This window comes from Parasteatoda tepidariorum, chromosome 5 (assembly GCF_043381705.1).
Source record: "Parasteatoda tepidariorum isolate YZ-2023 chromosome 5, CAS_Ptep_4.0, whole genome shotgun sequence".
NCBI classification, from domain to species: Eukaryota; Metazoa; Arthropoda; class Arachnida; order Araneae; family Theridiidae; genus Parasteatoda; species Parasteatoda tepidariorum.
Genome location: NC_092208.1, coordinates 9,749,685 through 9,763,184, shown reverse-complemented (window position 1 = coordinate 9,763,184; position 13,500 = coordinate 9,749,685). Strand labels below are relative to the sequence as shown.

Below are 13,500 nucleotides of genomic sequence, written 5' to 3'. Positions count from 1 at the left end.
TGTGAAATTACTTAAGAGAGATAAGATATATCTTATCAGATGAAATTAAAAAAATTGTCGTTTAAATTTAAAAAAATTTCTATTTTTGCTGTTTGCGGACCTAGAAAAGGAAACATTTTTTCAAATTCGAGGATTTTTCACATTAATAAAATAATGCTTTAAAAAAATAATTTCGAAAAATCCTATTTTCTTTAAAAGTATTAATCGCTGTCAATTAATGTATTTAAATTTGGGCAAGAATTTTGAATTAACCTTAGTTTTTTTTCAAAACTGGTATTATTATATTGAATTCGAAAAGGAGAAAGCTTTCTTTAATTTGAAACAACAACAACAAAAAATTAGGTGTTCATTTTTCCCCTGAATTTTTAAAAGGTTTAGCATTGGATTCAAATGTAAAAAGAATCAGAAACTTTTTTTATTTTATTTTTTAAAAGCCATCTTTATCACTGGGTGCGGTCAGTGTGCGGGTGGGTGACCACTTGGATTAGTCAGCGTAGGGACCGAGGGTGTGCGGTATTGGTCCTCGTTAAACTGTTCCACCTTAAAGTGCTCGACTTCGCGTGCAGGTCGTCGGGCTACCGAAGCGGGGGTACCATCCCCTCTGCAGAGGATCAAAATTGTGATGGCATGTCATCGGATCATCCTCAGGGATGTTTCCCAGATCGTCGCCAATAGCCCATTGTGCAGCTGTAGTGCGACGTAAATTAACTACAACCACAACAACAAGCAATTGTATTCCTGTGATGTTATTTGGAGCTAACCTACATTTTGCTCCGCAGCGCTGGTCCCTATATTCCAAGCTGACTCCCTATGAGGAGTGAGTAGTTGTCTTTCTTTTGAAGATTTCGAAAGGTAGGAAGTGCATCGTATTCCAATCACTGAAGTTCTTTTTTTTTTTTTTTTTTAATNTTTTTTTTTTTTTTTTTTTTTTTTTTTTTTTTTTAAGTAAAGGGTCATCGTTTGGTACCCATTAGTCTAGTATTCCTTAAACTAATGTTTCTTTTTTTCTTATTTTTAAGTTTAAAGTTATTTTTCGGTATACACTTGCCCTTAATGCCAGATAAATGTAAGGAATTACATTCATATTGCCCGATATTTCCTATTGCCCGCTATACAATGCCCGATATTTCTCACTCTGACATTTTTTGTAATCTAGATTGTATGAAACTCGCAACCATTCGTGCGATCAAAATTATTCCAAATACTCAAGAGGGCCCAGATAGCCTGGTTGGTAGAGCACTGGACCCATGTCCAAGAGGTCGTGGGTTCGATCCCCGCCGGCCGAAGATACCCCATGTAATAAATGGTGACTGATGCTCGTTAAGTCTGTCGAGTCATGAAGTCCTCCATGTTCCCATAACAAATCATACCTCTGGGGGTACTGATCCAGGAGTTTCTTATTTTCTGTATTGGTTCAAAATTACAAGACTACGGAGTTGAACATTAGTACTCGTAAACCCAATATTGTGGCGGCTGTTTAACAACGATTATAAAGTAAAATAAAACTACTAAAGAAAAATTTATGTATACAACAATTTAAAATGAAAATTAATACTTTGAGAAAATGCTCCATGTCATTTTTTTAATATTTTACTTAAACAATTTATTAAAATGCGAGATTTTTTTAAAATAATCTTAATACATATTTATAGTCGCTATTTTTTGAAAAATGCTTCATATTCATTGAAATGCTTTATATTCAATAATTATTTTAATAAATTTAAAATTATTAAATAATTCGATTTTAAGAAAGCGCTGCACGATTTTTTTAAATGAAGTCTTTAGAAGAAAAGAAAAAATCGTTGAAGACCGTTGCAATAATTTGAAGTACACTGGTGTGTTAGAAATTAAGAGAATTTGCAGAACTACTAGAACTTGCTAGAACTAATAGACCGATTTTAATGAAATTTAATGTGTACATACATGGATACAATACAAAACAAATAACCATTCAACAATTGTAATACACACGCATGATCGTGCGTAACATTCGTTGGAGTCAGAAGGTAGGAAATTGCCGCAGGACAATTCAGGACAATTGCCACAGGAAATGATAAACTGCCTTATTTCAAGTATGAAATCACGCCGTAAATATCTGTAAGAGGGGACCTTACACCCTATTAGTCCATTTATTTTTTGTTTATTCTGCAACCGCTGTTTCATACCTTCCGACTCCATCGAATGTTACGCACGATAATGTGTATGTATTACAATTGTTGAATAATTATTTGTCTTGTATTGTATCACTGTATGTACACATCAAATTTCATTAAAATTGGTCTAATAGTTCTGGAGATAATCGACCAAGTCTGCAAAGTCCCTTGATTTTTTTACACCAGTGTATATATATGTATGAAGTTACTCAAAAGCAAATGCGATCTTTTGTTATTACATGTATAGCATAAAGTCTGTCTTGAAAAGTTAAGCACTCGTCGAAATTCGCTGGTATTACAACACCTGAAAAATATTTGACGTAATAACGGGAAAATTCTTAAATTATAACAGAAATGAAATGCTATCAATAAATTTCTTTAATTAAAATTGATATTGTGTTGATTATTGATAAATATTTAATATTGTGACTTTCAAGATTTTAGTTTGAAAGGACTGATTTAAAAGTTTAAGAAACTTATGAATTTCTTAGTAATTTGGTTGGATGAAGTTACGTATTTCCTACAAAGGATTAAAACAGGTCTATTATTTCTAATCAAAAGCTCCAACGCTCACAATCCCATAAGCTGCAAAATTAACAAAAGCGAAGTTTTGAAAATTTATAAGTTAAAATCCGAAAAAAAAGAGTTTTTCTAAAATTTTTAGCGCTTTAAATAGATTAAAGTGGGGTGTTTTATATTTTCTTTTATAATCGTCGTTGAACAGTCGACCCAATTTTTTAGGCGTACGACTACTAATGTTCAACGCCATAGCCTTGTCATTTTGAACCCAATCCAGAATACAACGGAATTCCTGGATCAAGTATTGGGAGAAATTTGCTTTCGCGGTGGACTTTTTGAGGAAACTTACCCGCATTTGCATTACATGGAGACTAAGACCACGAGAATCTTTCAGGGTGAGCGTGAGCCTGACGGCAAGAGGACTCTAACCCATGATCCGTCTACCACTGAGGATATTTTATGTCAGCATTGCGGTCGGTGCAAGCCGGATGCGGAATTCGTATCGACCAGCCATCAGTGGGATTCGAACCCGGTTCACCTCATTGGAAGGCAATCACTCTATCCCGTGGGCCATCACGGCTCGAGTTTTTCAAATGTTGAAGAAAAGAGACGATTTCGCCCAAATACCGAGATGTGGACTACTGATAGGCAAATTCGGAGATAATTATTAAGGCAGCATGTGTCATTTCACAAAAAGAAAAAAAAAGACACTATTGGTGTAGCAGTGTCTAAGGGCGCTGTAAGGTTTTCCTGAGACGTATGGCCTAGACTCATTCGAGAATGTAAATTTTATAATTTTGAAGAAAATTAGTCACAAGCCATGTCCTAAATCCCTCCCATCATAAACCGACAAGAATGAACTCGGCGAAAAATCAGAAGTCGTATGGCAATAAATGGTTATCTGTACTATTATTCAGCGATGAGAAAAAAATGAAATTTAAATGGTCCTAACGTCTGGAATATTGGCATGATCTTCGAAAAAAAACCAAGGAATTTATTCAGCAGGCAGCAAGGTGGCGAGTCTCTAATGGTTTTGGAGAGCGTTTGGATTTAATAGGCAGACATCCCTCCATTCCCTTAAGGCAGTGTTTCCCAAACTTATGACTTTTGTGTACCCCTTATAAATTTTTTGTAGCACAGTGCACCATTAATAAGAAAAATGAACGCATTTTTTACTACAAAAAATATGCACAAAAATTAAAAATCGCAACTGACTGTTGGCACCACTAATTATGAACTGTTAACTCTGCAAAAAAAAAAAAAAAAAAAAAAATAGCCAATAGAAAAATACCTCATAGTAAATTTTCATGGCTAACTTTTTTTAAATAAAATTTTTTTGATAATTTCGTTTGTTACAAGATATTTCGCATAAGAACACGTACCCCCTCTTAAATGTTTCCGTACCCCTGGGGGTACGTGTACCACACTTTGGGAAACACTGTCTTAAGGGAAGACAAGCATCTGAACACATATCAAGAAACACGGAGGCAACATATGATTCCTTTTCAAGACCTCTCGGAAAGAACTAATTGTAACTTTCAACACGACCAGGCCTCGATACGTACTTCATTGCTGCAGTGTTAGAACGGCCGTTGAATTTAACCATGAATTTATCAATGCCGTAAAAGGGACTATCTTCTCGAATTTGCATAAATGTATTTTTTTAAACATGCCACTATCTGATCTATGAAGCCGCGATGGCTCAGGGGATAGAGGTTCGCTTTCCTATGTGGTGAATCGGGTTCGAATCTCAACGATGGATGGTAGATACGAAATCCGCATCCGCATTGCACCGACCACAGTGCTGACGTGAAATATCCTCAGTGGTAGACGGATCATGGGTTAGAGTCCCCTTGACGTCAGGCTAACCGTGGGAGGTTCTCGTGGTCTTCCTCTCCCTGTACAGAAAATGCGCTTTAGTTCCATCAAAAATCCCCCACGAAGGCAAATTTCTCCCAATACTTGATCCAGGTTTTCCCTTGTCTTCTGGATTGGGCTCAAAATGAAAAGGTTACGGAGTTGAACATTAGTAGTCGTAAACACAAAAAATTGGGTCGGCTGTTCAACGACGGTTATGATATAATATACCTGATATGTTTTTCGCGCATTCGCTTCTTTTTCGGGTTTATTGAAGTACATTTTGTAGGAGTGAAAGGTATCTGTTACAAGAAATTGCATTTCTGATGGCTGCATTTTTAAATAAAGAATTACTAAAACCAATAATCTGAAAATTTTGGTTACGACACATCAAGCATATCTCACAAAACCAGTATAATTTCTGCGGAGTTGGTACCAGGAAAAACTACTTTTTTTCACGTCTCATTATTTAAAGACTCTCGTTTGTACATTGAGAAATCAGATCAATAAGACTATGTGTAAAAATACAAAAATAAAACACTCGATTTCATTAGAGGATATCTTAATTTGAGCTAGTAGAGCTAGCATTGCAGTTGGTCGATTTTCGGACACATGGAATCGTGGCTCAAAATAAAGAACATTTGACCAAATGACATGATCCAGTAGATTTCAAAGAAATTTTTGGACGTTTATTTGGTGGCCGGATGCTTCATCGGGTGAGAAATCATCAGAATCTGAGACAACGGATGTTTCCGAGGAATGTTAAAGACGTTGAAGCTTTGCTTAGGTTGGTTCCTTGGGGTATTCATCCACTTTTCCTTCGAGGTTAATATCTTCCTTACCAGTACTATGCATGGTTCTTTATCGCCTAACGAGATCATCGCCAACAAAACCAATTATTTTTATTCTTTGAAATGCTGGATGCTACTTAGGCAAAGTATGAAGTAATCGTCCTGATGAGGTTATTATATAAATGATCTGCATGTTACTGTGAATGACCGAAATCGGTGGTTGTTGACTTTCACCGGTGAATGTTGACAATCAAATTNGTTCCCATGAATTTATTATATTTTGTCCCAAATTTTAACTGTCACCGTAGGCACATATTTCTTGTCTACATCCGAATCGACGAATTCATCTCTTGAATCCGGTTCATTCATCACTTCAATGATTTGTACATTTGGGCTATACCTGCAGCGTTTCATGATAATTTGACGCATAATAAGTGCAATGGAAATAAGTGCAATTAAATAGGAATTAAAGAAAATATTTACCTTTTTTTTCACCACAATATTCTTTCTTACCGTTTGGTGTCCCTCTACCCCGGAGGCCCTCTGCAATCGCCGACCTGGCCATTCTGAGCATATTCGTACATATGTTACTGTGATAGATATGTAGGTACTTTATTTACGCCGCTCTAGAGCTGCGCAATGGGCTATTGGCGACGGTGTGCGAAACATCATCCGAGGGATGCCATCGCAATTTTGATCCTCTGTAGAGGTTGTGGCTTTCCTGTTTTGTAAACCCGACGACCTGCGCGCGAAGTCGAGCAGTTTACGTTAGAACGAACGCGGTATATGTTATAGAAGACATATACCGCGCTTATTAGGTCCCTACGCTGGCTGATCAAAGCCGTCACCACCCTCTTACTGACAGCAGCCAGTGATGCTTGACTTCGGTGTTCTACTGGGAACCGTGTTTTTACGATCAGTATGTAACTGTGATCAGGTTACTGTGAATGACCGAAATTGATGGTTGTTGACTTCCACCGGTTCAATCACATAGTCACTTCCCGGTATACATTTGCCCGGTATGCCCTACATCAGTGTTGCTTTTAAGGTTAAGTACCCCAGCCCAGCATGCATTTAACTAGTACTCCGAACACGGATGTTTCTCCCAAATCTTCATCAAATATTAGAATATCGAATAAATATAATAATATCAACGAATAAATTAATATCAAATCGGATATAACAAATATTTCGGACATTCACTAAAGCGAATATGTAATTGTTGACATTCACCGGTAAAAGTCGACATTCTCTAGATTTCGGCCATTCACGGTAATGCGAGAATATTTTTAAGAAAAATTATAACAATCTATCTCTTTTTCTCTCTCCAATTCTAATATTCAAAAAATATTGCTTCCAATAATATATAATTGATAACTGCAAAGTAGGTAATCGTCTCATTGTTGCCACTGAAACACAATGCCCTTCATATTGCGCAATCGCCAGTGTTTTTGTCCTGCTCAATAAATAAAAAATAAACGTTAAATGCAAGGAAACAATTGAATTCGAAACTACTTGGGAAGTCAACCTATTCACTTTTTCGATTCAATAAAACCGTTGCGGCAAATTTTTAAACCTTGAACCTCTACATTCTTATTCGCCGGTAACGGTGCACGACGATTTCTTGCATGAAAAGAATAGATCAATTGGGAAAACCCCTTTAAAAATCCTCAGTTTACGAATTGCATAGCAAGACAGCGTTTCTGACCAAACATAAAGGGCTGATTATTCGCAGCTGCAACACGATCCTTTCCAGAAGATTAGAAACAGAAGGGAAGAAAGAAAAAAAAGTTTGGTGAATCTCAAACATTCCTCGGATTATTGACAGTTCGTGAAAAAAACAAGCAAACAATCAGGACGGAAATATATCACTCAATTTAGGTATTCATATTAGATAACCCCGTTATCTTAGGGAGAAAAAAAAAAAGAAGAGATAAAATTGGACATAAACTTCTCGTGTTCTCTCTGTGACGTTGGAAGATTTAAAAGCAGTTAATTCTCTTTTTATCATCCCTTTCACAATTTGTTGAGAGGCATTTTGTTGTCGTATTTCATGAGAGAAAGCTAAAACTTCTGACCATTCGTCGCCAAAGGAAGAGAAGAAAGAAAAACGGATGTCATTTTGGCTTATTTCCTCCATATTTCCGGACTATTTATTTTGAATTTATATGTGGATTACTTGTTGACCGGGGCTGTTACACTGAGTCATCAAAAAATTGGGTGAGTCGCTCTCTTTTTCTATCTTCGTGAAATTATTTAATTTATTTTACTAAGTACTTCGAAATTGTTTTTTTTTTAAAAAAGGAACCTTTGAGTTATTTAATTAGATAAAAAAAAAGCTATGATCTCATAATGTGACTCTTGCATCACAGACCAAATCAACCAGAATAATTCTAACCTTTTTAATTAATGTACTCCGAGCTTAGAAAACTTAGAAATGTGCGATATTGAACATTTCATCTTTAACTCGGTATTCTGAACACTTCAATACCTAGGACTTTAAATTTCGAACAATGTATTTCCACAACTCAGTAAAAATATTTAAAATAAATTAATCATAGCTTTTATTGTAGATTTTTAAATATCCTATTAATAGTTAATTTGCATGCTTGTGAAATTATTATAATTTAACTATTTTGTTTAAAACAGTGTATACTATAACTATACTTTCGTAAAAAAAGTCACTCTCTTTTCTATCTTTGAAAAGTTATTTAATTAATTTTATTAAGTACTGCGAAATTGTTTCCAAGAAAAGGAACCTTTGAGTTATTTAATCAAATAAAAAAGAAAATTATGATTTCACAATGTGACTTTGACATAACAGACAAAATCAACCAGAATCCATTGTAATTCTATACTTTTTAATTAATGTTACTCCGAACTTAGAAAACTTGTTAGAAGCGTACGATTTTGAACATTTCATCTTTATAACTCTGTATTCTGAACACTTCAATAATTAGGACTTAAGATTTCGAACAATTTATTTTCAGAATTCAGTAAAAGCATTAAAAATATTTCAAATAAATAAATTACAACTTTTAAAATTGTAGATTTTTAATTTTTATTTGTTCGCATTTTTGTGAAATTATAATTTAGCTATTTTGTTTAAAACTGTGTATACTATTAACTATACTTTCGTAAAAAAAGAATTAGCAAGCAAAAACCTTTTTGAGTTTTATAGTCTGACAAACTTTCACAATTAAATAAATACAAAATATGCTGAATTACCCAGAATCCAGAGTAAATATTTCTTAATTTCAATTCTTTTGTATTTTTAGTTCATCTTTAAAAAGCGAAGTATTTTTAACATTTCATCATTAATGACTTCAAATTTTAAACATTTCTTTATCACTGTTGAAACGTAAAAGTATTGAAAGTATTAAGATAAATTTACAGCCGTATTTAGAATTAGAAGATTTAAAAAAAAAAAAAAAATTATAGCAAATTTGAAACGTTTCCTGAACATATGACTGTTTTTTTAATTAAGATCGTACGAAAACGAAAAATAACTCGTTGCGACCTACTGTAAAAGAAAAGAAAGTTTTTTATAAAAATCTTAATATCTCTATAAATACGAAATTTTATGCAGTTATTGCAAATAACAACCTAAGTAAATGATACAAGTTGCAAGCTTATTGCTTGATTTTTTTCACATAGGGCAGTGTTTCCCAAACTTAACCCTTTCTAAATTTTTATAACACTGTGTACCACTAATAAAAAAATGAATGTATTTTTTACTAAAAAAATTTCATAAAAGTTAAAAATCACAACTGGCTGTTGACACCACTAATTATTAACTGTTAACTCTGCCAAAAATAGCCAACAGAAAAATACGTAATCGTAAATTTTCATGCCTAGCTCTGTTTTCAAATAAAAACTGAAATTTTCTTTTGTTGCAAGATATTTTGCACAAAAGAACCCCTGGGGGTACCACACTTTGAGAAACGCTGACATAGGGTGACGAGAAATACTTGTTTCCTTTCGTAATTAATTGTCGGTCTCTCAAATCTCTGAAAGCTTTAAACTTTATTGCTAACTACAAAAAAATTGCAAGAACTAATACTTCTAAATTTACAAAAAAGACCTCTAAGCATTTCTTGAGAAATTCAAAAAAATATACATCAAAAAACTGAGTGTCTCTTCTATCATAAGTTAGGGTGTTTCAAAAAACTATTCCAAGTGATGAGAACGAAAATTTGAAATGAAATGAATCGGTCAAATAGTTCTTGAAAAAATATGACTTATTTTGAAATTTGCCCTCTTAATGTTCATTATGGTTAATGCATAAACCACGATCCCAGAAAAGTCATTGTGAACTTTCTTTTACTGTTCTTCTCGTCCTCGAGTCCAGCATCACTGGCGGCGGTCAGTAAGCGGGTGAGTGATCAGCCAGCAAAGGGAGGGAGGGTGCACGGTATTTCGAGTGAAAAAAAAATTAAATTTTGAACCTGGTTGAACCATTGTATTCGTTAAAATACTCTACTTCTTGGGCATGTCATCGGGCTGCCAACGACGAAGCAATCTCCTCTGCAGGGGATCAAAATTGTGATGGCATGTCTTCGGAACATTCTCGGGGATGCTTCCAATAGCGTCGCCAATAGACGTGACGCGACGCCAATAGCCTAGTGAACCTCTAGTGTGCCCTAAATATACTATTACTACTCTTCACCCTTTTTATTTGCGAGATAAACATTCTAATACCGTTTAAATCGAATGTTTTTCTTCTGTACCCACAGCTTGAACTGTGATGGTTAAGGGGATAAAGCGTTCGCCTTCTAATGAGGTAGACTGGGTTCAAATCCCAGCAATGGCTGGTTGATACGAATTCCACATCCAGCTGTTATCGACCACAGTGCTGACGTAAAATATCCTCAGTGGTAGACGAATAATGGGTTAGATTCCCCTTGTCATCAGGCTGACCGTGGGAGGTTTTCGGGGTTTTCCTCCCCATGTAACACAAATATGGGCTCGTTCCATCAGAAAGTCATCCACAAAAGCAAATTTCTCTCAATACTTGATTCAGAAGTTCCCTTGTCTTCTGGATCGGGTTCAAAATTACAAAGCTACGGAGTTGAGCATTAACAGTCGTAAACCCAGAAAATTGGTAAAATAAAATACCCCGTGCTTAGAGTTTTTTAACCGTATCCGGCTGATATGCTATCAACCACCACAATCACTATTACTGAAATATTTTTTTCATAACTTTCTCGCTCTGAATTTAGAAATGAAACTGCTGACAGCAGTACACAATCAGTAAAGAGTTTATTGGTTGCGTAAAATTACATCCGCGTTATCGTCTCTGTATTTAAATTGCAAAATCAATATGAAATTGAAAAGTACGAATTGATAACGTCCGATTAGATATGCTCATCTTGTCAATCGGTGAACAAATAACTACTAAACCTCTTTGAGAAGAGATAAGAATTTGAGCATTCACCATTTGTTTACATTGTTTTTTAATCTTACAAGTACCATAAATCGTTAACTACTTTTTTTATTTTGAACGTTGCTCAAAATGCGCATTTGAGAAAATGTGCATAGCTTCATATGCGTGTTTAAGAATACTGACATAACTTGATATGCGCGTTTAATAAAGTACGCATAACTTGATATGCGTATTTTATTTATTTTTTTGGAACCGTCATTGAACAGCCGACCCAATTTTTTGGTTTACGACTGCTAATGTTTAACTATGAAGTCTTGTAATTTTGAACCCAATCCAGAAGACAAGGGAACTCCTGGATCAAGTATTGGGAGAAATTTGCCTTCGTGGAGGACTTTTTGCTGGAACTAACCCGCATTTGCCTTACAAAGAGCTGAAGACCACGAGAACCTCCCATCGTTAGCCTGACGGCAAGGGGACTCTAATCCATGATCCGTCTTCTGCTGAGGATATTTCACGTCAGCACTGTGCAAGCCGGAGGTGGAATTCGTATCGACCATCCATCGCCAGGATTCGAACCCGGTTCACCTCATTGGAAGGCGAACGCTCTATCCCCTGAGCCATCGCGGCTCTGATATGCGCATTTAATAAAATAGACATAACTTGATATGCGAGTCAGAAGGACATAATTTGATGTGCGTGTTTAAGAGTGACATTAAGAGAGAATATGCGTGTTTAAGAAGGTCATAACTTTATAAGCGTGTTTAAAAACGTGGACATAACTTGATATGCATGTTTAAAAAGATGAACATAGCCTAATGTGCGTGTTTAAAAAAAATGAACATTGATGAGCGTGTTTAAAAAAATGGACATTGATGAGCGTGTTTAAGAAACTGGAAATATGCACGTTTGAAAAAAAAAAAAAATACTTAGCTCAAAACGCGTATTACGAAAATGGCCATAACTTGACATGTTTGGGAAAAAATTGAACAAAGTTTAAAATGCGCTTTAAGAAAAAAAATTAAGAGAATGATCATATCATTTGATTCCTTGTCTTAAACAACTGTTAGAACTTTATGTATTTTAAAATGGAGTAACTAGAAAGGAAATAATTACTCATTGCGTTTAAATAATTCCAAGATAATTTTGTTACTGATTTCGAACTGCCCTTGTTCAAGCATTGCGTGGATGTTAAAAACTTTGAGTGAAAATTTTGGTCCAACATTGACAAGGTGCATTTTCAGCTACGCCAATTGTTTAAAACACCGATTTTAAACAAAGATCATTTTGAATTATATTTAATTTTTTTCAAGTACTCAATTGAAATAATGAAAAACATAGGTCAGTGACTAACAGAACAAAGGGAGAAAGACGATAGATATTCAGAAAAGATGATTTAAATTCTTATGCTTCAAGGAAACGAGGTGTTCTTTTTTTTTTCTTTTTTTTTTCTAATATTTTAAAGTTTATTTCGTACAGTAAAAATAAATTATAAGTGTGGTTTTTCTTTCTCAATGAGAGTAAGAAATGCTTTGTGATAGGTTATTCAATGTTAGCTGTCTCCATTAGTATTTTATCCAGAATTAAAAGCTCACCGACAATACAACAAAGAACAACCCAAGATGAAGCATTGAAGATTTGAGTTAACCTTTAGCTTACGGCAGGTACAACAAGCGGGCCAGAATGGTTTTATAATGCTAAGCGCCGTAAGCAAAAGGTTAATCAGAGTATTTCTTTTCTTTCTTAATAGATGTTTTTTGTAAATTCAATCCAACGATGTCATTTTCCATTCTGCTATAAACTCTGCTAGTAATTTCTTAAAAGCGAATTTTGAACTGTTTATACTTTTTTTATGATCGTTGTTGAACAGTGTACCCAATTTAGGGTTTACGACTACCAATGTTAAACTCCGTAGCCTTGTAATTTTGAACCCAATCCTGAAGACAAGGAAACTCCTGGGCCAGTACCTTCAGAGGTATGATTTGTTATGGGAGCATGGAGGACTTTATGACCCGACTGATCTAACGTCACTGAACCCACTCCAGAGGACAAATGAACTCCTGTATCAAGCATTTGGAGTTGTTTGCCTTTGCGGGGGACTTTTTGATGAAACTAACCTGCATTTGCGTTGCATGGAGAAGAAAACAACGAAAACCTCTCAATAATAATATATAACCGTATTTGAACTGCCCACCCAATTTTGGGTTTACGACAACTAATGTTCAACTCCGTAGACTTGTAATTTTGAACCAATCCAGAAGACAAGAAAACTCCTGGATCAGTACCCCCAGAGGTATAGATTTGTTATAGGAACATGGAGGACTTTGCGACTCGACAGATTTAACGTGCATCAGTCACCATTTACTACACGGAGAGTCTTCGATCGACTGGGATCGAACCCGCGAACTCTTGGACATGTGCCTAGTGCCCTACCAACCAGGCAATCCCGTCCTCCCAATAATCCCATTAATAATAATTATTCGGTGTAATTTGATGACTTTTTCTAAGTCTGGTCGCCTTTATCGATTATAAATTTCATGATTGTATCGAACTCGCCAGACGTTCTTTTCCTGATCAGCCGCAATTCTGAAAATATGGTACCAACAGTTTGATCAAGAGAGCACTGCAAAGTTTGTACGTTCGGTCTACTGTGAAGGGCTACAGTGAAGAAAAATAAGAAAGATGTCACTACGTTCGGAATACAAAAAGATCGGATTTCTCGTTTATGGTAACCCGTGCAGAGGCCTTCTCTTATCTGGGAGGTGCTGGTCTAGCTCTCTAGGGTGGAAGAGCGACT

General features: G+C 35.3%; 1 protein-coding gene across 2 annotated transcripts in view; it reads left to right on the top strand.

Moving 5' to 3' along the window:
• The first annotated feature begins 331 nt into the window (after positions 1 to 331).
• The window catches only part of LOC107446677 (calcium and integrin-binding protein 1), a 32,228-nt gene continuing 19,059 nt past the window's right edge, over positions 332 to 13,500 (top strand). The window contains exon 1 of one of the 2 annotated variants that reach the window (XM_071180967.1): positions 332 to 342. The gene's annotated coding sequence lies outside the window, so the exon portion shown is untranslated. Of the gene's footprint in view, positions 343 to 6,869; positions 7,541 to 13,500 lie in introns of those variants that run through there. The other variant, XM_021147877.3, reaches the window with a different exon arrangement.